Genomic DNA, 502 nt, shown 5'->3' on the forward strand with positions numbered 1-502 from the left:
CGTGCAGGCATTCCATCTGAAAGAGAGAATGATATATCCCAAATAAAGGAGAAAAGGACGCGAACCTCCCCCCAGTCGGCGGTCGGCAGCACGTTGACGGAGAAGTTGAGTGCTTCGGCGATCGTGCGCAGCATGAGGAAGTCCGTGCCGGAGTAGCTGCTGGGGGGGGGGGGGGGGTGCGCCTCCGGCCGCCCCCTCCCCCTCCTCGACGCTCCAGTAGGGAGCGAAGGGCAGGGCAGTCACGTTGACGGGGGCGCCGTGGAAGCTGGAGGGGAGCCCGTTGGGTAGATTAGGGAATGTGTGGATCGTTGATATCTTTTCATTTAAAATTAATCACGATTTGATTATTTCTCTTTCTACCTTTTGTATGCCTGAGATCCGTAGAGGCCATGAAGAGTTATTATCTTACATATTTCATCTTGATAGTTTTCTAGTAACATGTTCTAGATTCTCTGAAAGCTTATGAGGATAGCTTTGCATGTCCGTACATCCCAGACGTCCC

Source organism: Penaeus monodon, chromosome 33, assembly GCF_015228065.2.
Source record: "Penaeus monodon isolate SGIC_2016 chromosome 33, NSTDA_Pmon_1, whole genome shotgun sequence".
NCBI classification, from domain to species: domain Eukaryota; kingdom Metazoa; phylum Arthropoda; class Malacostraca; order Decapoda; family Penaeidae; genus Penaeus; species Penaeus monodon.